Raw genomic sequence first — 26,400 nt, 5'->3', positions numbered from 1 at the left:
CTCGACAACTAGATTTGATCTTAAAGAAAGCTAATGAAAGATATGTGAACTAATAAAATATAGCACGTGGGACGTCAACCAATAAATTATATAGTGTTAATATTATATATAATTATAACGCGTGCCAACAAAATATTAACACTATTATAATTAATTAATTATATATTTACTTAATTATAACTGCTAAACTGAATTTTTTTAAGTGTTTTATCATAAAATTTTAAAACTCCATATAAAAATTTAATAGAGTTTTCTGATGACCAATGGATGTTCCTGTCAGAGATAAATATAAGATATATGATTAGACCTTAACTATAAGTTCGAGCTTTTAGTTCAATCGGCTCCATGACATGGTATCAGAGCCAGTGTGACCAAGTGGTCCTGGGTTCGATTCCTGGCAGCCCTATTTGTTGAGTTATTTCCAGGATATGGTAATATGGACCTGTGTTGTCACGCTTCAAGCCCAAGTGTGCTTTCGCGTGTGGGGGTGTGTCAGCTATTAATATGAAGTTGACCTTTAACTATCAGCTCGAGCTTTTGGTTCAAACGGTTCCATGACATGGTATCAGAGCCTCTAGGAGCAAACGGTCGAGGGTTCGAGTCCTGGCAACCTCATTAATCTGTGGAATTAAAACACATGGCGGGATGGGCATGTGTTGTGCACGCTGCAAGCCCAATGGGCATTTGCGTGTGGGAGTGTGTCAGAGATAAATATAAGATATATGATTGGACCTTAACTATAAATTCGAGCTTTTAGTTCAATCGGTTCCATGACAGTTCCAACCACCCGACTTCATCTAGTTGCTGCGAAAACTGCGAAAAATCAAGTACCGATCTCACTCCTAAAAAAGGATGAGCATGTCCATGGAAACAATAACGATAAATATGTTTTAAAATAATGACGTATCATATTATAAGGACTCGTTTGGTTTATCTGTTGTTTGCTGTTGAAAAAGCAAAGAGTCCATGCTTTTGGAATATGTATAAAAGGCAAACTGTAGTTTGTTATCCAAACACCTAAAACTTTGAATTTTAATATGAAAAAGCAAATAGAATATAAAAATAGAGTAAATAAACATCTCTTAATATTATCATAATATTCTTATTGGATCTTAAGTGTAAATTGACACTATCGAATAATTAATAATAATTATTATTTTATAAAAGATAATAATAATAATAATAATAATAATGATAAGAATTATTATTATTGTATGATTACTATTATTATTATTATCAAGTTGAATATAATACATTATTTGTTCCTGTAAAATGCGGTTGCGGTTTTTTTTATAAGTGATGTGGAAAATTATAAATATATTATGACAAGGAATGAGAGATTATACTATACGTTTGTCGCAAAATGTCATCTGTACGCTAGCCCAATAATTCAATAGCACGTGGAACATCAACTACAAAAATATTAACACTGTGTGATTAATTAATTATATATTTTTTAGTCAATTATAAGTGCTCAACTAAATTTGTTAAGTGTTTTATCCTAAAAATTTAAAACTCCATATAAAAATCTAATAAAGTTCTTCGGTGATCAGTGGATGTTCAAACCACACGACTTCATTTATATCCGTCCTAAAACACGTCCTGCAAAAAATGAAGTACTGATCCAAGTCCTTAAAAAGGATGAGCATGTTGATAGAAATAATGATAAGAAAAATGTTTTACTTGCTCGCAATAAACAAGTGGAACGTGTAAATATGATGATGTGTCATATTATTAATATTATCACAATACTCTTATTGAATTGAAACACTATCAAATCATTAACAATAATTATTTTCCTACAGAAAAAGATAATAATAATAATAAGTATTATTATTATTATTATCATTATATTATTACTATTATTATTGTTATTATCAAATAAAATATAATACATTATTTTTTTCAAGTAAAATGCGGTTGCATTTTTGTAAAAGTGATATGGAAAATTATAGGTATATTAGTAGGGAATGATAGATTGTACTATATATACGGTGCCCATATACATACGGTGTCCATATCATCTGTATGTTGGACTAATAATTTAATAGCACATGAGGCGTCAACCAATAAGATATTAACATTGAGTTAATTAATTAATTATATATTTTTTAGTTAATTATTTATATAAAATTCTTGATTCTAAAATATAAACCCTAGATTTTAAAAAATAAATCTTAGACTCTAATTTATAAATCTTAAATGGTAAAATATATGACGTGACATCAAATTATTAGTTCCGTGCACAGTCACTACAAGAAAAACTGCTATCACCGACACAATCCGCCGACAAATGTTTTTGTGTAGGAATCACCGACGGAACACCGATAAAATATATGTGTCGGAATTCACCTACACAATGACCTACACATCCTTAGAATGTGTAGGTAATTTTTGGGAGAATTTGTCCGGATCCATTTACCAACACTTTTAGTAGGTGATTCTTATTATCGATGATGTCACCGACATATTAAATTAGTCACCGACAATTAAATTTGTAGGAGCCTAAATTATGTGATAAATATATATATATATATATATATATATATATATATATATATATATATATATATATATATATATTTAACATGAATAAAAATAAAAAAAATAATAGTATATATAGTGGCTTTTACTCTTAACCCTAATTCCCTCGTCTCCATCGATTACAACAGATACCCAAATCTCCCCATACCTAAATCTCTTCTCTACTTCACCAACGCCGATTCTCCTAGACGAAGTTCCTCTTGCTCGCTTCACACCTGTCTATTGCGATGGAGATCCCTACCAAGAGATCCACCTCCATAGCCATCTTTCTTGCTGCTTTTGGTGCTTTCTCATATAGGATGTATGATGTATCAAGTGGGTAAGGGAAACCAGATCTGCAGGTACCATTTCATCATTTTTAATTTTTTAGGATTGTGCCCTGCAGTATGTTCTTTTCTCCATTTTATTGGTTTATCTTGATGGTTTTAGCATTTGGATTTCGATTAAGCTTTGAATCGTTCTTTATCTAATTTGCCTTTGGTTTTCGGACACATATTCTCGCTTGCTGTTATTATTGTTTTTGTTGTGGAGGTAATTTGCTTTTTATTTAGTCTGCGTTTTTTTACTGTCCTTAAATTTGTTTGAATTACTTTGTTGTGAACTGTTTTTGTTAGGATGTGTGATTTTGCTTTTGAATTTCTGTTTGTATGTGATTGTGTTTTATTAGTGTTTTGCTTGATTTCAGGAAAAGCTATATTCTTATTTTGGACAACTCCATGGCAATGTAGATAAGCCCTCTTCATAATCTTCTGGCTACTTCAGAGATTCATGATAAGAGTAAAAAAATTAGTACAATGGAGGAATTGAAATCTCTCAATTCTTATTTGGGAAAACCCAATCAGATTAGAAATTAATCATGTCTTATATACTTAATCATCTCACTTGTAACTTAAGTTTGATGTGGAATTTTCTTGTGTCTTCAGGTGCAAACTCAAAAAATTATGACTCTTATAATTTGGATGACCAGCTGAAGAAGAAAATTCAGCTTCAATGTATAATGATCCTCCAGTGAAAAGTTTCATCAAGTTGAAAAAACAGAATGTAAATGGCAGCTCAAGTAGTTCACAAACCTTAGACCAAAACGACGAAACATCTCTACTTAATATGTGGTAATCTTATTTTTAACGATGAATTCTGAAATGAAGTTGTGCAACTCTGGATGTCTGAATTTTGGTTGCAGAGGTCTTTTGGTAGATAAACGATTTGATCCTTGTTGGAGAATGGTGGATATATTAGTGACACCCCTGTTTCTGGTACAAGATTCAAAATTGGGTTTGTCATACTATCCTTTAATCTAATTTTTTCATCATTTGAACAATAGAAGCATTGGTTTTCTACATTCATATTACTTGTATAATCATAATCTCCTTTGTGCATTCAATCAAAGTTTATTCTAAATATGCATTATTCAAACTTGTTATCTATTTAATTAGCATGAATACCTTGAAAATATTATGCAGCACTCAGGAGTATTTAATGTGGTTTAGGATGTTGGTAACTTGTGACATTTGGGTAATCCTTTGATTCAAACGAGAAGCAAATGCTTTTTAAAATACTCTGGATTGATATATATACTACTTAGGAGAATATGTAAAATATGTAGCTCTCAAGATATGTTCTGTCAATATGAATATGTAATTTCTCATAGAGAATAAAATACTATGATAAGATAATTATATCGTTGTTGATCAACTTATTGATCCTGACTTCGAAACTGTAAGCATTATGCTGTTTTAGGACTAACATAGATTTATTGAAGCGAAGGCTATTATAGAGAATGTTTATAGGATACACATTGTCTCCTATAAGGTAATTTTCCGTTTCTAGCATAGTTGTGTGATAATCTTGCTTAGTTCGAGTTCATGTAGTAAATTTCTGCTCTTATTGTTGCAAAGGCTTCCCTACAATTTGCATCAGCAAATTTTCGAACTTTGGGCTGTTAATTGATTTCTATGTGCACATTTGTTGCATTGCAGGAATGAACAAGTGTAGCTTCGAGGCAAGAAGTCCGGTAAGCGTTCAGTCCTTGTCAGAATGTGAGCAAAAATTCATAGTGACCCCAAATTCAGTAACAGATGGAGCGTCACAAAGTCCTCTCGCTTGTACAATGGAAAATAACAGATTGGTAAAACCTATAGTCACGAATGGAGCTATATAGATGGTGAAGAATATGCTGGAAGATATACCATGCCTTTCAACAAAGGGAGATGGCAAAAATTATGAATCAGTTTAGAGGTAAAGGAAAAAGCTGGTCTTTCTTTGAATGCTTATTCATTAATGCAGGAACTGCTGCAAAAATTATGGACTAAAAAAGAAAACTTATTTTTTTTTCGAATAGCAATTAGGACCTTGGTTGAGCAATGTTGACAGCTTCAACGATGATGTGAAGCTTCAACGATTATACGAAGCATATCGGGTTCATGGGATGGATTTAGAGAAGGTAAATTGAGGAGTTTCGATAAGATATCACTCCTTGGGGTGCTATATCATAAAGTTTTATATTGAACTTATTCTAAACGAAGTTAACTTTTATTAACCATCTGATTTCTATTTCTCATTGATTTTCAGATTGCTGCTAAAGTGCCTAATGGATATATAGTTAATTATTCTATTGATCTTTTTTTTATTAGCTTATAGCATATATATGAAGTTCTACCAGATTTAATGCTATTTGTTTTTTATAGTTCATGAAAGCTTAGTTATTTGAATGAAGCCACTAAGGCAATTTCTTTTTGCATTAACTATTTTCAACGTGGGTAGTGGTAATGTAGCGCTTAAATTACTCCGGTTCCTGCACTTTTTGTGCATACGGGTTGCGAAGAAAAAAGGCAGCAAATCATATTTATAATTATTTAGTTATTTAAATAAATTTATCGCAAGTATGGTTTTAGTGTTGTAATTGCATTTCGTGCGGATACAGTTGCTTTTCCTATAACATTTTTTTTTATTTGTATCAAATTATTGGTTTTTGTATTTTTTTTGTAATATATATATACGAGTTTCCTTCAATCCAAATAAATAAATTAAAAAAAAATATAAAAATGATTAGAATATAATTTATAATTTCCGACCCAATTTCCGACCGATGTCTGTCGGTAAATTATTTTAAATTAATATTTAAAAAAAGAGATCACCGACATATATAGGTCGGTGATATTCTCGGAATTTCCGACACAAGTCACCTACTAAAAGCAGTCGGTATTTCCGACACAAATCACCGATTGAATAATGTGTCGGTGATTTTTTATGTCGGTAAAAAATCATCGGAACTGCTTACCTAGGAGGTCAACGCCAACACATCAATATCCGTCGGTCTTCCGTCGGTGATCCTGATCACCGACGCAAATTAGATAATCACCGACGGATATTTGCATCGGTGATAGCATTTTTTCTTGTAGTGAGTGACGTGTTGTGCCAAACGTATAGTATAATTTTTCAGAGAGAAGTCAAACTAAATGAAAAATTATGGAAATATATTATACCAATAATGGAAATACTTTTTCAACAAAATGATGCAACAATTTTAATAATACCAACCATTTTCCAAAAAAAGAAAAATACTAAGATTTCAAATAGCTACATTAAATATTTAATGTTGGTTTCTAACTATTAATTATTTTTTTGTAATGAAAACAGGTTCGAAGATCAAGGAAAGGTTATCTGAAATCAACTAGGTTGGTACTAGTTAAGAACCCCCCAGCCGAATGAAAGATTTTAGGCTTTTCAGAACTTCCCCGCAATCCTCAAACAACAAGTGTTGCAAAAAAAACTTTAATTAGGAGATGAACCACCTAAAGGATGTCTAACGAGTTTCGAACCAAGTAATCAGATAAATTATAAAATGATAGATCAAAGAAGTTAAAATGCTTTTTTCCATATATATAATGTCAACCTAAAAGTCCTCAATTTGCAAATGTCGACAAATACAGTCCTCGTTTTGATAAAAGAAAATATATCACAGTCCTTCATCTGCCAAAAAAAAAAAAAAGTGTAACCTCATGAGCTTCTTTTAAAATTAACCCTATAATATATTGATAAAAAAATTTATAATATATATATATATGGACATATGCCTTTGGCTTTTATATTGTGAAGTACAAAGATTTTTATCTTCTAAGGAATATTTGCTAACAAAGCTCTTTCAAATAAAAATGAAGGTTAGAATAGGTAGCATAAGAACCGTCAAGCCAATTTACAAAGGCATTACTCCTTCAACTTCACAATCTATTCCTTTAAATGTCTTTGATAAGGTCACTTACAACACTCAAATGGCAGTCATTTATGCCTATTGTTCTCCCACTCCACCTAATGAAGCCATTGAGCTTGGCCTCCAAAGAGCTTTGTCTCAATATATAGCATTAGCCGGAAGATTAGGAGAAAATGAGAAAGGAGATCTTCATATTCTTCTCAATGATAAAGGGGTGAAATTCGTTGAAGCAACGCTAGATAGCACGCTGAATGAAGTCATGCCATTGAAGCCATCTCCGGCCTTACTTAACCTTCACCCGAGCTTGAAAGATATGGAAGAGCTTAGTCAAGTTCAGCTCACAAGGTTCACTTGTGGTTCATTGGTGATTGGTTTCACACGTCATCATTTTGTTGCTGATGCTAATTCTAATTGCAATTTCTTGGTTGCTTAGGGAAGTGCTAGCCGCGGGTTGGACATTGATCCTCTTCCAATTTTTGATCGAACCATTTTTAGTCCTCGAAACCCTCCGGATTTCAAGTTTGAGCATAAAGGAGTAGAGTTTAAGAGCAAAACACCAATCAAAGATCATCTTAATTATATTGATGATCATATCAATGTGGATGATATCATTGTTCATAAATTTCACTTTACTTTGGACTTTATTTCCAAGTTGAAAGCAAAAGCTTCGGTGTTGTTAGAGAACAAATCATATAGCACGTTTGAAAGCTTAGTTGCTCATCTATGGCGAACGATAACGAAAGCTCGTGAACTTGGCGGGTTTGAGAAAACTCATGGGAAAATTTCGGTGAACGGTAGGATGAGAATGGATCCAAAAACACCTAATGAATACTTTAGAAATTTGGTGCTTTGGGCATTTCCAACGACTAAGGTTAAAGATCTTGTGTCTGAACCAATCTCGTATGTAGCTAAGGTAATTCATGATGCAAATTGTAAATATGAATGATAGTTATTTCAAATCTTTCATTGACTTTGCTTCCTATAAGGCAGAGAAGGAAGATCTTGCTCCTACTGCAAACGAGAATGAGTTAATTTTGTGCCCTAATCTAGAAGTTAATAGTTGGTTGAAGTTTCCATTTTACGACGTGGATTTCGGGGGAGGAAAGCCTTATTTATTTATGCCATCTTTTTTACCAATAGAGGGAGTGATATTTCTTCTTCCTTCATTTATTGGAGATGGAAGCATTGCTGTTTTTGTTCCTCTTTTCCATGATAATTTAGTTGCTTTCAAGCAAATTGTCTATTCATTGGATTAAGATATTTAGAGGAAGTTATAACTTCTCCCTTTGTAATGTCATTAAAATTATATGTGATTTGGTCAAATATAACAAATGATATGGAACAAATGGAAAAATAATTATAAGTAAGTCGTATTTTGCAAATAAAGTCATGTCTTTTTTTTTCCTCTTATTTTATGAGAAGAATTGTTAAAGTAGTGATTATAATGATGATAATTGTTGAAGTATTGATTTCTTTTAGAGATTTTATGATCTATTTTTTAAAATAGAGAAATTATTTAATGTAATATGTGCAACTCATTAAATTATTTATTCTTTTACTATTATTATATAATTTTTTTTTTTATAATACTAGTTCCTATATAGGATAGGAGATGGGTAGGTTCCAACTTGAGTCTAACTAAATATATCTTAAAATAAAAAAAATTACCTCGTATTTATAAATAATCGATTACTTTTATAACTAGTCAATATAATAAACAATAATTTTCATCTGGTCAGTGACTGACCAAATGAATTTGGTCAGCTACCATTAGATTAATAGTAGCTGACCAAATTCACTTGACCAATAATTGACCAGGTGAAAACCACTGTATAATAAAATACTTGATACATTTACATCACGTCTAATATTGGATCTCTGGAGCATGAAGTTTACTGAATATCTATTGATGATTGAATAATAGATGATCGGTATCAAATTAGAAAGCTTTTATATCACGTCTAATATTGGATCTCTGGAGCATGAAGTATCATCTTACATTTACATATTAGTACAAAACCACGTGCAATACATGACATCTCTTATAATTTTTTTAGTTTTTTTAATAGTATTTGCAAACTAAACTAAAGAAATATAAATAATTTAATGATATAATTATTTTATTTTTAAAAAAACTTTACTTTCAATCAGAATTGTCAATCTCGTCTTACTCTTAATTTTAGAGACTGCCGAATGTAATTGACTATAACATAAAATTGAACTTGAAAAAATATAAATCGTTAGTTTTTCTTAGACCAAGAAGCTTGAGATCATTAGTTGTAATGCTTATCCACATTTAAATTGAAAAATGAGAAAATTACAAAAATAAACCTTGTGATTTAAATCATTTTCAAACATAAACTATGCGGTTTAAAAGTTTACAAACTGCTACTTTGTGGTACATTCTGTTAGCAAATGCAGTCCAAATTGACTAACGGTGTTAAAAAAAAGTCAAAAGGTAAAGAGTTATTTTGATATGTATGTTTATTAATTTTATAAATTAACTCTCTAATTATCTACTTATCACAAACAAACCCCAAAACAAAAATAAAATATTATATTCGCCATCTTCTCCTTCTATCACATCTCTATTTAATTTATTTTCATTCTCTCTAAACACACTCACTCTCCCTCTCTATTTTCTCACTCCAAAAATACCTTTAAAAATAGAAATTGAGTTCAAAACTTGCTAGTACGTTTATGTTTTGAATTTAGATGGCTTTGAAGTTTTATCCTTTGGCACAATTACTGTGAGCAATCCATTCTCCACTTTAACCTTTATCTGATCCTAGAAGATAAGTACAGTGTAGATTCCATCTCCATTCCCGATTTGGATCGACAACGCACAATTCCAGATGGATATTTTGACATCATCATGGCGAATAGTTTCAATTCAGCCGAAGAATTCATTGATCGAACCCTTAAAAATGGGGGAATTGTGGCTTTTAATCTAAGGGAGAACAATTAATTGTTATTGAAGACGTCGGATAATTACAAGATAGTGTACTTGAGAAAATTCTACTGTCCTTATATAACGATGAAGAAAATACGAGGGAATTCAGAAGAAAGAGTGAGAGTGAGAGTGAGAGTGAGAGAAAGGAAGCTTCTAGGTTGGAAAAGTGAGGCAAGAAAGGCCGCTCTTGAAAAATTGGAAAATTATGTGGAAGATTATGTGGTGATGAAGGCGGAAGTAGAAATGGTGAAAGAGTAAAGCAATAAGAATGGTGGATGAACTATTTATGGAATGCAAGCCAAGAGGACATGGATATAGTCATGGTGAATTTCTTTATTTTGTCTTTATAACATCATAGTATTTCTAGAGAGAGAAAATAGAGAGAGGGAGTGAATGTGTTCAGAGAGAATGAAAATAAATTAAAGAGAGATGTGAGAGAAGGAGGAGATGGTGAATTTAATATTTTGCTTTTGTTTTGGGGTTTGTTTATGATAAATAGATAATAATGAGATTAATTTATAAAATACAATGAGAATCATTCCCCAAATTGCAAAACCCCCAATTGAGTGTTAGGGATTTTCTTCAATTTAGACTCTTGTGCAACGGTCCTTTCTCTCTCTTTTCCTTTTTGTTTCGAGAAGCTTCATGTCCTATGCAATACATTCACAATACATCATACCTCAGCACATTATTTCTTAATTTTTCCTTACCACCATTGGTGACTTAGCTTTCACAATCATTAGCAGTCACCTACACATTTACATTCTCTGTGCTGTAACCGTTTTCTTTTCTTTTCTTCTTTATAAGGATGTAATCTTTGCCATTTATGAATATTGAAAATCCTTGAAGTTTCAGGATATTTTCTTTCATTTATCTTTTGATCGTATCAGAGCATAATAAGCTCCGCTAAAGTTCATTTGAGCATCAATGGCTACTAACATGGCAGTTGGCAGTCCCTATAGTTGAAACACATTTCCACATGATTTTGATTTGATAAAATTATTTAAAGTATATTTAAATTTCCCATGATAAAATATTCCAACACATTAAAATTAAATGCTTTGATTTATTAATACTAATGTGTTTGTTCAATGTTGAGTTAATTGATTTATAAGAACCAAAATATTTAAAGTTCAAAGCCCAAAAGCCCACAAGAGAAAGTCAAAACCCAAGTCAACAGTCGAAAGCCACGCGGCCCATCAGAACAAATCCAAGCCTAGCAGCAAGAAGGATCGAGAAGCCTTCTCAACTGCTTCATTCCGAAGCTGCTGAGTCAAGCGACAAGCTAGTCAGGTCAGCAGCTGGCTTGAACAACTTGGAGACAAAGTATTTCCACTTAAGGAAATGTTCAAATGGAACAGAAAGCTGTCTGGAAGACTTTTCCCAAAATGTGGAGACACTCTGACGGGCCTGAGCAAAAGCAACTGATCCTGACGAAGACCGAAGATGCAACGTTCTTATTGGCTGAAGACGCTGAGCACCGACCGAGCAAAAGTGACAGGAAGTCGTTTCCCTCCAACGGTTATTTCGAAATTTGAAATGACCGGTGCCTCAGATGTCTCTATAAATAGGCCTCTCAAATACTTCACTCGACGCAGATCTTCATCAAGTCGAAATGCTGACCAAATATCAACTCGAAGTTCTGTCTTGAAAAGCAAAGCATATTCTTACACCAATTCCTATTTTTGTGTAAAAGTCTAGAGTGATTCATTCATCTAAAGTGTTCTTCATTTTGTTAGAACAAACACTTTATCATTTCTATAGATTAGAAAGGAGAAGCTGAGTTGCTCGGTTATAGCACTCAGCAGTAGATATAGTATTGAGTAGAAGAATAGAGGAAGGTACTCTTGTATACTCAGTGGTTATTGTAAACGGTTTGTGTTCTACCTTAAAAGAGCTCAGTAGAGGATTCTAAAAGCTCAGAAGGATTCCAGGGACTGGACGTAGATAAGGAGGCCGAACCAGGATAAGTCTGCTGAGTAACATATTTCTAACCCTTTACTCCTTTACATATTGCTTGATGTGTACTGCCTAGTAAAACGCTAAAAAGAACATACACTGAGTTGAGTGATCTGAGAGCTGAGTTCAGGAATAGACTTAAGTGCTATCTCCTCACTCATGATAGAAGCAGTTTTAGTCAGCAGTTGACTAAGCTTGCCTCTAACCTTACTCAGTATCGTTGTGCTAAAAGACTTAGTAAAAGTCTTTATTAAAAATATAAGTCAGCCTTACATGAACATTTTAAATAGTTCCTAACCCCCCCCCCTTGGAACTAACTTTGTCACGTTACACGGGACCAACACCTATCACCTCTCTGATACAGAAACACCAGCTCTTTCCTTAGTTTCTCATATACTAACAGGCCCAAACTACCATCAATGTTCACACACAGTGAAGGTGGCCTTAATGGCCAAAAAGAAGTTTTGTTTCGTGGATGGAACGACGTCGGCTTTCGATGATAACCTCCACTCCAACTGGGAAAGATGCAACACCATGGTAATATCATCGATCTTACATGTTGTTTCACAAACTATCGCATAGATTTTCATATGGTTAGACAAGGCATCAGACATTTGGCAAGATCTATATAACCGGTTCTCTCAAGGATATTCGTTAAGAATTTCAGAACTAAAGAGAGAACTACACAACCTTAAATAGGGAGGAGACAGAGTGAAAACCTGAAGATCTTGCATGATGAGCTTTCCAATTTAAGGTCTATGCCCAAGTGCAGCTGCAAGCCTGCCTGCAAATATGACGCCTTCAAGAACCTGAGAAACTAGCAAGACGCGGATCGGGTGATAACCTTTTTACAAGGATTAAATGACAGCTACTCTACAGTGTGTTCACAGATCCTTCTCATTGAGCCATTACCATCACTCAATCGAGTCTTTGCTTTATCCATTTAACATGAGAGACAACAAGGTCTGTCATAAAAAAACAACAACGAGCCAGAACCAGGAAGGTTTACCCTTTGCAAGTTTTATCAACACACAAGGCAAAAATCAAAGCAACAAAGGCAGTAGCAGAAACCATAACAACTTTCGCATGACCAACAACACAAGGAACCAGTTAGTATGCACTTTTTGTGGAGGCACAGGCCACATAGAAGAGATTTGCTACAAAAAAACACGGATATCCACCCAACTATGGAAATCGTGGCACGAACAACTACAAGAATTTCCAACCTAAAGCAAACTCCACAACAACTCAAAATCAATAAAGATGAGAAGTAGAATTTGGAGAAGAAGATAACACAGCTTACTATCATGGAAACACGGATCAATTCACACTCTCCAGGGACCAATATCAGAGGTTGATATCATTACTTCCTCAAGAACTTGGTTCCAATGCCTCCACATCAAAAAGCAGTGCAAATACTTTCATCACCAATGAAAACTCTAGTATAATTCTAAGCCCCTCTTTATAAATAAACCTGCAAAGTCATACTCGATAGTTGACACGGGTGTAACAAACCATATTGTGTGTGACAAGAGGTATTACAAGTCCTATACTGAGATTGAGAAGTGTAGTGTAAGTCTGCCTAATGGGGACATGGTAAATGTGTCGTAGATTGGTACAATTGAAATTAAGCTCAAGACTTGTTTTGCATAAAGTCTTATGTGTGCCTCAGTTCGAATATAATTTAATTTCAGGAAGTAAACTATTAGCCACGAGTCAAATATGCATGGTAGTAACGAGTCATTGTGCATACTACATGATCTTACAAAATGGGAGAAGATTGGCTTGGCTAGAGAGCATGGAGGGCTATACTATTTGGAGAAACCACTGCCTAGTTTTACTACTGTTTTATCTATTTCAAATAAGTCAAATATTTGGCATCTTAGATTTGGACACCCCTCTTCAAAGAGATTATCAAGTTTAGGTTTATTTTGTAATACTCCAGTTCCAATCAATGAAAAACCCTACGATGTTTGTCAAAGGGCCAAACAAAATAAGAAACCATTTGCATTAAGTGATAGCATAGCAAAACAGACATTTGAATTATTACACGTTGATATATGGGGGCCTATTAAGGAGTCTTTTATAGGAAAACACTATTTCCTAACTATATTGGATGCACCTGAGTAACATTAATGGATACTAAAGCAGAAGCAAGGCCAATGCTACAACAGTTTTGTAACTATGTGTTTAGGCGGTTTGATAAGAAAGTCAAAACCATTAGGCCGGACAATGGTCCAGAGTTCATTATGAGGGATTTTTATGCACAATTAGGGATAGTTCACCAGATCTCTTGCCCTAAAACTCCCTAGTAGAATGGTAGAGTAGAACAAAAACACCAAGACATAATGAACACCACAAGAGCTATCATGCTACAAAGTTCACTCCCTAAAGTTTTCTGGTCTGAGGCAGTGCTTCATTCATTATACTTACTTAATAGATTGCCATCCACTTCAATACAAAATAAGACACCCTATGGACAGTTGTATGGGAAAAAACCTGACTTGCAAAATTTGAGGGTGTTTGGCTGCCTCGTATATGCCTCAACACTTAATAGAAAGAAGAACAAGTTTACTGATAGGGTTGTCTGATGTATGTTCTTGGGTTACAAGACTGGGGTGAAAGGGTATAAATTACTAAATCTGGCAACTAACGCAATTTTCTTTTTCAGGCATGTTCATTTCTTTGAAGAGAGTTATCCGTATGCAGACATACAACATTCTACAGGCACACCTTTCTGTAGTGAAAGTGACCTAGATGCATTTTATGATGCATTACCAGCAGATGAAAGTGAACATCAGGAGGGTGTAGACATTCTGTAGGATCCACCTACTGTGATACCACATCATGATGTTGATATTGACTCAATTCAGCTTGACATAGGCCCACCCGACCACACACAAGACCATACCCTACACACAGAACAAGCACAACCTCCACCAACACGAAGACCAAACAGACACACCCATGCACCAACATATTTAAAGGACTACCATATAGCCCTCATCCAGGGCATCACTCCCCCAACACCACAAAATTCACCACATTCAATAACCAAGCACATATCTTACTCAAAATTGTCAGCCAACAAACAAGTTTTTTCAATTAATATCACATGCCACACAGAGCCCACCACATACAAACAAGCACAACAAGATGAAAATTAGAGGCAAGCTATGCATGAGGAGTTATTGGCCCTAGAATCAAATAAGACATGAGAGATAGTTGCATTACCAGCAGGGAAACAGGCCATTGGATGCAGGTGGGTGTACAAGTTGAAACATAAGGCATATGGCAGCATTACCAGGTTCAAGGCTCGATTGGTGGCAAAAGGCTTCACCCAACAAGAGGGAGTTCATTTTACTGCAACATTTGCACTTGTGGCCAAGTTTACAACCATTAGGGCTTTACTGGCTATTGCCACAATCAAACAATGGCACATACACCAATTGGATATCGACAATGCATACCTCCATGGATATTTAATTAAGGAGGTTTACATGTCTTTACCTCTAGGAACACAGGGCACTACTGCTCCTAATCAAGTTTGCCGACTTCACAAATCCTTGTATGGCCTGCGACAGGCGGGGAGGCAATGGAACTTGAAGCTGACCTATGTCATTAAAGCAATGGGTTTCACACAGTCTTCAGTTGATCCCTCTCTATTTACCAAACACATATCCCACAATTTCACTTCTCTCCTTATCTACATTGATGACATCATTGTAGCTGGTAATGACATAGCCTCAATTGCCTCGACCAAACAGCGTCTTGACGATTTGTTTAGCATCAAAGACCTTGGTGCTCTCCACTACTTCCTCGGTTCCAAGTTTGCTCGCAGCCACAAAAGCCTCTATATATCTCAGTGGAAGTATGTCCTTGAGCTCTTGAATGATACCAAATTCCTTGATTGTAAGCCAGTCTCTTCCCCTGCCTTACCTAATTTCAAACCCAACCCACAAGCCACGCCCCTCACCGATATAACCTCACATAGACAGTTGATTGGAAAACTGCTATACATCACTCACACTCGCCCAGAACTGTCATACATCATTAACTAATTATCCTAACATCGTAGCAATCCAACCACTGATGAACTTTTTCGAGCTCATCGTGTCCTCCGATACCTCAAAGGCACCATTGGTCTTGGTCTTCTCTTCCATGCGATAGGCAATCTACAATTACATGCCTTCTCTGATTCTGATTGTTTATCTTGCCCAAAAATCTTGACGCTCCTTGACTGGTTATGTGGTGTTTTTAGGCTCTTCCCTTATCTCTTGGCGCTCGAAGAAACAAAACACCGTTTCTCGATCTTGTTTTGAGGCTGAATATAGAGCCATGGCGTCTACATCCTTTGAACTGCATTGGCTTGTCAATCTTCTTCGTGATCTCACTGTACAGAACCAGTCTCCTGCTTTGCTCTTTTGTGATAACACTTCCGCCATGCACATTGCTCAGAACCCAGTGTTCCACGAATGAATAAAGCACATCGATATCGACTATCATGTCATTCTCGAACGAATTCAATCTGGCCTGATTCGTCTCATGCATATCTCCTCTGCTCTTCAGCTTGCTGAACTGTTCACCAAAGCTCATCACTCTCCTCAGCTGCACTTTTTGCTGTCCAAACTTGGCTTGATGAATCAATACCAAGTCCAATTTGAGAGTGGCTAACGAGAATCAATCCCCAAATTGCAAAACCCGTGCAACTGTCCTTTCTCTCTCTTTTCCTTTTTGTTTCCAAAAGCTTCATGTCATGTACAACACATTCACAATACGTCATACCTCATCAGATTATTCCTTAATTTGTCCTTACTACCATTAGTGACTCAGCCTTCCCAATCATTAGCAACCACCTACACATTTACATTCTCTGTGTTGTAACCGTTTTCTTTTCTTTTCTTCTTTATAAGGATGTAATCTCTACTATTTATGAATATTGAAAATCCTTAAAGTTTCAGGAAATTTTCCTTCGTTATAAAGATCAAAATAGTTATTTACCATTTGACTTTTGACTTTTTTTAACACCGTTAATCAGTTTGGTCTGCCTTTGCCAACGGAATGAACCAAAATGTACCACTTTGCAAACTTTTAAACCACATAGTTTATATTTGAAAATGACCCAAACCACAATGTTTATTTTTGTACTTTTCCCTTAAAAAAAATATAAAAAAACCCATATTTATTTAAATGTGGCAATTTCATCAACATCACCGGTATGTAAAAAGTCTAGTCTCATAAAGGATACCAAATATTTTTACACCATCTAGGAATAAACTTATTTAATCAGGTTTCTAAATGTGTATATAAAAACATATTTAATGCAAAAAATGATAAGAAAAATAAAAAATATATATAAAAATAAAGTCATTAGTAATAAGAGATGTAAAAAATACTGAATTGCTCTATGTTTCTAAAATTAGTGATTTATCAAAGCTCAATGAGAATTAACATTATCTTGATCATTTAATTTTTATATAAATTAATAAAATTAATAATTGACTTTTATTTTTAATCAATAAAAAAAGTAGAAAGCATCACCTCAATTTTACCACAGTTTTATCGTGTTACTATTTTAATATATAGAGAAAGAGCTTCCTAGAATTAATACGATAAGAAAATTGAGAATTTGAAATACAATTAGAGAGATTTTAGGAGATATTTAAAGGATTATTAAAGGATATTTATAAACGACATTTTAAGTATCCGTTTCTTATTAATTCCAGTCGAACTTACCATGAGTTCCAATGATTCAGTATGTCGAATGTTGCTTTTGGCTAAAGGGAAAGAATGTAATGAAACTACCGATTTGTGTTATGGTTATGTTGCACGGAAACTCCTAACCTTATTAGGAGTGTTTCCAAGTTTTGTATCTTTCAGAAATAGAAACATCCGCAATCCATTACGATATGTTACCAAATGTGTTTCTAATTTATAAAACCATGAGTTGCCATAATGCAAAGAGTACTAATTTCAGTTGATAATTCTGATCAAAGAATTTGATGAAATTTAATAGAGGATTCGTTCGGAGTCCTTTACTGGAGGAATTAATCAGTGGCGTACCCAGGAAATGAGATCTAGAGATACAATTGTAACATTCTCTAAAATGGATAGTCATAATCAACATGATTATATTATGGGTTCCGATATTTACAGTCCTAAGGGTTGTAAATAAAAACCCACAAATTCCTATTTTTAGGGCTAATTTAGTTTTCCAATACATAAAACTTGTTGATTCTTGCATATTTAAATACTTAAATGTATAGAGTCATTATATATTATTATATTTTCAATACAAATAAATGATTATTTTAGAATTAAGATTTTTTTTATTGAAAATATAAGAATAATTAATGCTTATATACAACCCTAAGGGTTGTATATATCATTTGCCTTATATTATACGATATAAATGAAGCAAAACGTAGTAATTGTATCAAATGAGTCGGGTCAAACAGATAAATCGTTATGTCATGTCAAAATTTGATAGCCGCTACACCTAAGATGGCGGAATGACTGACGAAACAAACACATTTCACCATTAGACAATTGAATAGAGTATTGGCCTCTAGCAGCTTTAGACAAACATGTAACATAAAAGTAAACAGTTTCCTCAAAAAAAACAAGGAAAACCAAGTTCATATATCTCCTAAAAAAAACTAGCACTATAAATGTACCTACTGGTTCTCACGTTCAAAAGACACGTTGTGGTTGATGAGAGTCGAATTCACCAAAAAATAAATACCTACTCTTGGAATTAGAAAACTGTAGTAAATGTGGAGTAGGGTCGAATCCACAGAGACTGATTGAATTAAAACTTTGTAGAATGAACAATGAAAAGTAAATTAGGGGGGGTTTGGTTTGTAGATTTCTGTGAATAAAATTAACTAGAAGTAATTAAACAAGGAAAACAATTCAACAGCAAGCAATGATATAAATAACTTAATATGAGGCGATTCCAGCTAGAGGTTAAATTCAAGTCTTGAATTTAACTAATTGATCATCAATCATACATAAAAGATATGTTTCACTCATTCAAATAAATTAGCTAGTTATTAAAAAGCATTAATAACCAAATCTCTTCTTACAGTTTAGATAATCAGGAAACGTTCACTAATTATCTCTAATCAATCAAACAGTTCTAAACAAGCTTTAGAATTTAATTTAATTGAAAGCATTAAAGTACAAAAAAAAAATGCTAACTCTACTCAACAATCACACAAGCGGGATTATTTAGAGCATATCAATCATCAATTCATAACATAAATTAAAAGCTTGTCCACAATTAATTATGTTATTGGCTACTTGTATCAGATGATTTAAACGATTACGTATTTAAACACCTAATTAGCAAACAATTACAAGTAAATAATCAAATCAATGATTCAATTAAATTATGCAATAGGAATAGAAACAGAATAGAGATTGATTACTTGAAATAGATGAAAAAGATGAAGTACAGAATGATCTCACAATTCCATTGTTCAAGACTTAAATCCTCTAGTTAGAAATTGGAGTCTAGTTCATCATGGAAGAGAGAATACACAAGAAAGATGAAGAAGCTTGAAGGAGAATCAATGTTTCTGGGAGCAAAAAGGTCGATGATGAAAAAGAGAATCATCCCTGATTCTCTGTTTGTCTTTTAAAACGTATCTTCCCACTTTTCCCACTCTTCCCACCTTTCCATCTTCCACGTTTTTCTCTCAGGAGAAAACTAAATAACTACCTATAAAATCTAATAAAATCCTATATAGAATTAAACTCCTACTAGGATTCTATATTATAAAATCCTAATAGAATTAAATCCTATAATAATGTCTTAACATATTTAAAACTAATAATAAAAATTACAAAGAGTAAAAATCTTAAAATAGAAGTCTTCTAAGCAAAACCCAACTCCCAAATTCGTACTGGTCCTTACCCATGGGCACGGGTTAGGACGAATCAGCTTTTTAGTGCATAATTTCCTTCTTCAGCATGGCCTAAGCCATGGGCATGCCTTAGGACTTGACTGCTTTCTCTGGTTTCACTTTAGGCTCTATAGAATCAGCATTTTAATCCTCAATTTGAATTGTATCTCCAAAAACACCTATAAAACACAAAACAAGGTAAACAAACACTAATAAAGTGAAACTAGCACTAAACTAAAGAGAATTAAGATATAAAGATGTACATAAATATGGACACATCAGTGGTGATCCCATTGAAGTCTTGAGGTTTAGGCACTTCACCTGATTTCCATAAGAAACAATAAAATCAATCCATAATTGAATAAAAAGCTAGCCATAAAGTAATTCAACACATAATCTGAAACAAGCATGGTCCGGTGATACTCACATTCTGCCAGTTCTTCTTAAGCAAGGAGACAAGGAAGTTGACGCACATTTGAACATTTTGGAGAACCTGCTTCTCCTCCATGCCACAGTTTCCCACAGCAACTCCAATACAAAGCACCTTCTTCAGTTGAAACTTAATAGTGGCTTTTATTTCATTTCGTTTAGACTCCAACGACTCTTGGTGGGTCACAAGAGTGGGGAACTTGCCTGTATTTATGCACAAGTCAGCAAAACATATATGAAAGAAAAAAAAAATTCAAATAATACCATCTATAAACTGACATGGTAAACGTTATTTCTAAAACATAGCCTTCAAATGAAAACAGACGCAAAACGCTACTAAAGAGGAGTGTCCGTGCTACATAGAATACAGTGTATTCACAAGAATGAATGCATAATACAGCTACTAAAACCTTGCCTGCCTTGTTGAGACCAGGGCCGAGAAGACGTGGAATCTGCTTGATAACAGATTCTGAAGCCAAAAAGGCATGGTACTGCTTAGCAAGTTTCTTAACAAGTTTCTTGTTCTTGTTGAGCTTCTTAAGTGCCTCAACATCCATCCATTGGAGACCAATTGATTCAGCCTGCCAAAAGAATTAATCAATTCAGTATATATTGCATTCAAAACCAAACACAGCAACACACTTAAACCTGACCACAATAATTTATTTGGTTTCTACGTAATAACCTTCCCTTAATTGCCTGATCATAAAAGAAATTCTTCGAACAGTGCAAAACAGAGGACATAGTAGCCATAGCATCTTAGATAGAAATGAAAAACCAACCCAAGTAAAGATAAAGTTGCAGATGACTAGATAATTTTGTAGAAATTTACAAAATAAATTGGTGATTTAACCAGACAAAGAAGAACACATAAGCAAAAAAAGGCAAGTAAAGAGAAACATTCTAGATAGCAATCAAAATATGCACCAACAAGAATCCAACTAATCTATGACTTTAACACACGGAAACTCGTGTTTCTGCATTTCGTGTCTGTTTCCGTTTCCGTGCATCATAGCTTTAACCTCGTATGAAAGACCTCACTCACAGCCACATACAGTCAGTCTAACAAGTATCATTCACATTCCTTTTTCCCCTATTATCTGCATTGTATTAAGATAATAACACATTTTGATTCAGAGCAAACACATTAACACAATTAATGTATTATACCTCCTCGACATGCTGAGCATCTCTCGAGAATGCAAATCTTCATATTAGGACGAGGAATGTGCGGCAATTTCACAGAGCCACTAAATCGCTTATCCTTTTGAGGATCGTAGTTCTTCAGCCCAATTTGTAGCTCTATTGTCTCTGTAAAATTGCGCTTCTTCTCCTTAGAAGCATTCATGATACTGGTGATTGCTTCTCTTAAGGCATCACTCTGAAGCTTACTGCATTCAGTATACGAAATTATACAAAGTTCAGAACACAAAATGCAAAAATCAAGTATACCACAGAAAACAGAAAATCGGATTGTACCTCATCGGACAGTTAGACGATTTCCGACTGCTAAAGAGCTGGAGAGAAGGGAGACGATGTCTACGGCGGAAGAAACTCTAAGACTAGCAGCTCAAATTTAGACTCATAAACCTTGTTAGGGTTAAATTGGGCTGGACTTTTCTTGGGCCTTCCATTTAAAATATAAAGGGTTGTTTACATAAAATTCATAATTATAATAATATTTATTATTTAATCAACACTGGTATTTTAATTAGTAATATATTAAAAATATAAGTTTTTATCTTGCAAATGTCAAATTCTGTAAGAGAGTTAGTTGGTGAAATGGCGTAAAAAAAAATGGTAACTGCCAAGGATTATTAGGATTGACATAATTCATAATTTTTTTTACAAACTTGTAAATAATTTTTAAAATGTGAATTTCTATGTAAATTCCCCAAATATAAATTATTAAATATGATATTGAGATATGAAGGGTTTTTAGAAAATAAGATTAAATAAAAGAGGAAATTTTCTGTTTTCTATGCTTATTTTGATTTTCATAAAGTAAGCTTTACTTTGTTTTTTCTACCATTGGATGAGCTTACTTTGTTGAAGTTCATCACCATCCAATGGTGGAAAAAACAAAGTAAGACTTACTTTGTTAAAAACAAAGTAAGCATAGCCTAACCCTTGAGATTACATTTGCATCTTATCCCTAATTCTATCATATACATGTATTTTATACGGAATAAATAATATTAATGGCTTGTTTGTTTCAGTTGTTCTTATTTATTGTGAGGATTAGGTTTCCGCAGTCTTCATGAATTCAATACGGCCTTACTTGCAAAGCAGGGATGTCGAATTTTACAAGATTCTGGCTCTTTGGTAGCAAGGATTCTCAAAGCCCGCTACTTTCCATCCTCATCATTTCTCCAAGCTGAACTCGGCCACAACCCCTCATACATTTGGCGCAGTATCCTAGCGGGTCGTGAGGTATTATCCAGAGGGTTACGTCAAAAAATTGGTAATGGGAGGTCCACGAGTATTTGGAACAGCCCGTGGTTACTAGTCAAATCCAACCTGACCCCATCACATGCTATTCTTATTGTTCTTCCAACAAGCATGGTTCGAGATTTGCTTCATCCAGATGGTAGCTGGAATCAGGGGCGGAGCTAGGGGGCGGGGAGGGTCAACCGACCCTCCGGTCCAGCCGGAAACCCCCTGAGAGGGGGTTTTAACCCTGGTTCCGCCAGGGAGCCGCCATGGCTGGAGCCCCTCCAGCCATGGCGGCGAAGAAGAAGAACTCTGTTCTTCTTCTTCGTTTAGGATGCTGATGATGGAAAGGGCATTTTAGTCCTTTCCATCTTTTATTTTTTTTAAACGTTTGATATCTAGGTTTAAAAAAAAATAAAAGATGGAAAGGGCTAAAATGCCATTTCCATCTTAAGGAAAGGCAAAAGAGTGCACAGCTCTATTTCGCACAAAAAAAAAAATAGAAAAAAGAGAGTTGTGCACAAAAAGGAGAAGGCTCCCATTATTTGGAAAATTTTCTAAATCACACCAATTCTTTTTCAAATTTCAATTGCTCAATCCAATTGTTATCTTCTCACTCAATTCAACATCTAATTTTCAAGTAAGTGTTTTATATTCATTCTTTACTTTATTTCTAGGTTTATGATTTCTAAATTAGGAATTACTAAATTAGGGATTATTCATATGTTGTTTACTTAGAGATTCTAATTTAGGGTGTTTAATTTATGATTTCTAAATTAGAAATTTCTAATTTAGGGTTTAATTTAGAAAATTTAATTTAGGGATTTCTAATTTAGGGTTTAATTTAGGAAATCTAATTTAGAGCTTTTATCGGTGTCGAAAATGAAGCAATTGTGCAAAATTTTCAGAACATAGCAACTCGGAGGGGTAAATTGCCACATGTTAGGCATTAATTTTCTTATTGTAAGTGCACATACTTTTTGCTTTCATTTTATGATATAGTTTGTTTATTATATTGTTCATTTTATTTTGACGAATATGTTGAAGTAGCATTTAAATTTTTTTTTTTTGTTCAGGGTGTAGCCCCCCCGACCTATAGGTACTGGCTCCGCCCCTGGCTGGAATGAACAACTGATTGATCTGTGCTTTAATTCGAGAGATCAGGTAAGCATTATCTCCATTCCGCGTAGAAATCTCAGTATTTAGGATGGGTGGTATTGGTACTATGATAAATCAGGTGAATATTTTGTCAAAAGCGGTTATAAGGTGCTCTGAGTCACAATGGATTCGAATGCCTCCCCGACAACTTTGATCGACTGGGATAGAATTTGAAAGTTAAAAGTTTCTCCAAAAGTCAGAAATTGCATCTAGCGATTATTTTCACAATGTTTACCAACCATGGCAAACTTAGGTAAAAAGCACAACACTCTCCCTAACCTATGTCCGATCTATCAGAGTAATGGGGAAGATGAAAATCATATTTTTCTGGAATGTTCATTTGCAAAAGAGATTTGGTCAATTTCTACGGTGATGATAGAATGAATAGAGTGGGAAAATTTTTGAATTGGTTTAAGCAATCCCTTGTCTCGACTTCGATGGGAAAAATGGCAGACATTGCTACTCTTGTATGGAAAATTTGGATGCATAGAAATTTAGTGGTTTGGGAAAAGAAAAGGCAACAGCCGAGTTTCTTGGTGACAACAGCCAAGACGGATGCGAGTGAATGGAGGTGAGCTCAGTTTAGGAAGGCAGACCAAATTTCTCACGGTCAGACAACTACTATACGATGGATACTGTCATTGGAAGGCTATTATGCCTGCAATGTTGACACTGGTGTGTTTAGGGAAGCAGGTTACTGTTCTACTAGGTTTATAATTCGAGATCATAATGGTGTTTGTCTATCAGCAGTTCATAAGGCTATTGAAGGTGTGTATGACCCTATCCTTGCCGAGGCGATTGCAGTCAAAGAGGCACTTTTCTGGAATAAATTCAAGGGTCTAACAAACATTGACATTAGGTCGGACTGCTTATCAGTTGTCCGAGCCATCCAACATCCTGATGTCTCACTATCATATATTGTTGATGTTGTTACTGAATGTGTTAGTTTGTTAAGAGATTTAGTTGTCCGAGCCATCCAACATCCTGATGTCTCACTATCATATATTGTTGATGTTGTTACTGAATGTGTTAGTTTGTTAAGAGATTTAGATAGATGTTTGATCTCATTTGTTAAGCGGTCAGCGAACTTTGTAGCTCATGTCTAGCAAGAGCGGTAAGTTCTGTGTCTGTCTGACCCACTCCCTTTTCTTAATAATGTTTTGTGTGACGATTTGATTCAATAAAGTTATTTGTTCCGAAAAAAATAGAAATTTAGGGAGCAATGAATTATTTACTTTTATAATATGATTTTTTTTTCTATGCTTAATTTAAGTAAGTCTTACTTTGTTTTTTCCACCATTGGATGGTGATGAATTTTGACAAAGTAAGTCATCCAATGGTAGAAAAAACAAAGTAAAGCTTACTTTGTCAAAATCAAAGTAAGCATAGAAGGCACCTATCAAATAAACATATAAATGTATCTTTATATTTTTCAAATAACACCAAAAATGGCATAATCTGATCCTTTCACTGGTCCCGGCCACCACTTGGAGTAATAAAATTTAATGTCGATGTTGCTATATTTAGTGATCTGGGCATGATGGGTTGCGGTTTTGTTGCCAGGGATAGCGAAGGAGTGGTGAAAGCTTGCTCCTCGTGTCTGATACCAGGAAGAACTGACAGTGCAGTTGCTGAGGCGATGGGGATCAGGGAAGCCTTATCGTGGATCAAGTTTCAACAGCTCAATGGGGTAATCATCGAAACTGATTCTCTCACAACAGTTAAAGCTTTCAATGAACCTAATGACGACTGTAGCGATTTAAATTGTGTGCTCTCTGATTGTAAGGCAATTGCCGATTATGTTGGGATTGATAGAATCTCGTTTGTTCCAAGGCAAGCAAATCGAGTGGCTCATAGCCTAGCCCGGACCGCTCGTTTTAACGCTAGCCCCTCATTCTGGCTAAATGCTCCTGATTCATGTAGAGCTTTAGTTATGGATGATGTTGTTCTATCTGTTTAATTATTTAATAAAGTACCATTCCGTTTCAAAAAAAACAAACTAAGCTTATTTAAAAAGGTAGAAAAAATTATTATTCTCTATTTCACTAATTCTATAGAAAATTAGAATATAGCATATTAAAATGGAATCGAAAATCGACAATAATATCATAATCAGATGACTTCTAACATTTATTTCACAATTTCTCTTTTAAAATTTAACAATAAGAATAAAGTATTGAAAAAAACCTTGTCGTGCCGGATTTGTAAATACAGTCTCACAATTTTAAAACTTGCAAATAGATGTCTCTATTGTTTGGGTAGTTAAAAGTTATTGGAGTCAATTTTTTAGTCCAAAAAATATTTGTGGTTTAGTTAATTTGTAAACGCAGGCCGTATGTATGGGTAATTTGTAAAGTCGGACTTTTTAATTCTCCAAATCGTTTTATTTTGGAAAAATAGTCACAATAACAATTTTTAACGGAATGTCTGAGTTTACAAATTGCATCACCCCATATTTGCAAGTTATAAACCACGAGACTACATTTGCAAAAAAAATCAAACTACATGGTTGTTTTTATATTTTACCTTAATAATAATATAGTTGTTAGAGGGCGAGCCTTGGCGCAACGGTAAAACGTTGTTGCCGTGTGACCTGAGGTCACGGGTTCGAGTCTTAGGAGCGGCCTCTTGCCAATTAAATTGGCAAGGGAAGGCTTGCCCCCAATACACCCTTGTGGTGGGACCCCTCCTCGGACCCTCGCTCAGCGGGGACGCGTAATGCGACCGGGCCACCCTTAATAATATAGTTGTTAACTGCTTCGTTATCTACAAATTGCCCCAAACTTTTAATCTTTATTTGGTTCTTT

General features: G+C 34.4%; 1 long non-coding RNA gene and 2 pseudogenes across 2 annotated transcripts; 2 read left to right on the top strand and 1 right to left on the bottom strand.

Moving 5' to 3' along the window:
* The first annotated feature begins 3,102 nt into the window (after positions 1-3,102).
* LOC136221581 (uncharacterized) lies at positions 3,103-5,242 on the top strand. Of its 2 annotated transcripts, XR_010685185.1 has the most exons (5): positions 3,103-3,653; positions 3,725-3,816; positions 4,521-4,779; positions 4,883-4,984; positions 5,113-5,242. It is a non-coding gene; the product is annotated as an uncharacterized lncRNA (long non-coding RNA). The 2 variants fall into 2 exon arrangements; XR_010685184.1 differs by having other exon boundaries at positions 4,883-5,177.
* Positions 5,243-6,645: 1,403 nt separating this feature from the next.
* LOC136224125 (agmatine hydroxycinnamoyltransferase 1-like) lies at positions 6,646-7,804 on the top strand (annotated as a pseudogene).
* An 11,267-nt stretch (positions 7,805-19,071) lies between these two features.
* LOC136222075 (large ribosomal subunit protein uL1y-like) lies at positions 19,072-21,602 on the bottom strand (annotated as a pseudogene).
* Between the last annotated feature and the right edge of the window lie 4,798 nt (positions 21,603-26,400).

This window comes from Euphorbia lathyris, chromosome 3 (assembly GCF_963576675.1).
Source record: "Euphorbia lathyris chromosome 3, ddEupLath1.1, whole genome shotgun sequence".
Taxonomy (NCBI): Eukaryota; Viridiplantae; Streptophyta; class Magnoliopsida; order Malpighiales; family Euphorbiaceae; genus Euphorbia; species Euphorbia lathyris.
The sequence above is the reverse complement of the archived record's forward strand: the minus strand, read 5'-3'. Positions and strand labels throughout refer to the sequence as shown.